This window comes from Chlorocebus sabaeus, chromosome 22 (assembly GCF_047675955.1).
Source record: "Chlorocebus sabaeus isolate Y175 chromosome 22, mChlSab1.0.hap1, whole genome shotgun sequence".
Lineage (NCBI taxonomy): Eukaryota > Metazoa > Chordata > Mammalia > Primates > Cercopithecidae > Chlorocebus > Chlorocebus sabaeus.
In genome coordinates this window covers 84,290,765-84,291,857 of record NC_132925.1, presented here as the reverse complement: position 1 = coordinate 84,291,857, position 1,093 = coordinate 84,290,765, and positions in this window count along the sequence as shown.

Sequence of the window (1,093 nt, the reverse complement as noted above, 5' to 3'; positions counted from 1 at the left end):
TTTAGGCTTCATACTTATTCCAGTGTCCCTTTCCTCAACACCTTTCTCTCTCAGCTAACATTTATTGAGCTGTTACTATGCAGTAGAACATACTGTAAGCACTCCCTAAGTGTTAACTCATTTTTATCTTCACAACAGCCTGAAGAGGTAGATAGCAATGTTCTCTCTCATTTTAAAGACAAAAGCCTCAGAAACAGGGTGAGGTTATGCAACTTTCCCAAGGTGAAAGGGGTACTGGGATTTGAACCCAGGCAATCTGGCTCCAGAGCCTATGTTCTTAACTGCTAAGCCAGGCTTCCCTGGAAGAGATGCCACCTCTCCATACTCCACACAGTGAAACTCCCGAGGACTTGTCTCACTCATGAGTCAACCTAGGCAAGCAACAGTCCACCATGGTGGTCAGCCAGTATTTCCCAAGTGCTCAAACCTCAGTCCCTCCAACTAAAGTCATGGTTTTTAAACTGGGGGTGATTTTGCTCCCCGGGGCACATTTGGCAATGTCTATAGATGCTTCTGATTGTCACAAATGGAAGGATGTTATTGGCATCTAGTGGGTAGAGGCCAGGGATGCTGCTGAACATCACATAAAATAAATCCCTACAACAAAGAATTATCCAGCTCAAAATGCCAATAGTGCCAAGATCAAGCATCCGGAACAAAATCTAAAGAGCTTACTGCCAACTGTTGCAAGATGAAAAAAGCCACCTGCAGAATATTCCAGGTGGTTCAGTCTGTTCTTCATCTTCAACATTGTTTTATTTCTCTCCTCAAGTCACTCTTTCTTTCCTTGCCCTAGAATTTCATAGTAGTCCCATCTCACTGTGCTAAATGCCTACACTAAAAAAAAAAAAAAAATCTCACTATAACTCTTAGGGATTAACAGCAGCAGAGCAGGTAAGAAATGAAGAAAATCAGCAATAGGCAAAAGAAAAATGAGCACTAACGTACAAAATACATGCTTGAGCTTCAACCACCATATCATCTACATACCTGAAATGTATGTGTTATTTTCTGGATACCCTAAGCCGTAATCCATGCCCACATCAAACTTCAATGAACACTCTCTCTGCTAAACACACACACATGACTGCAC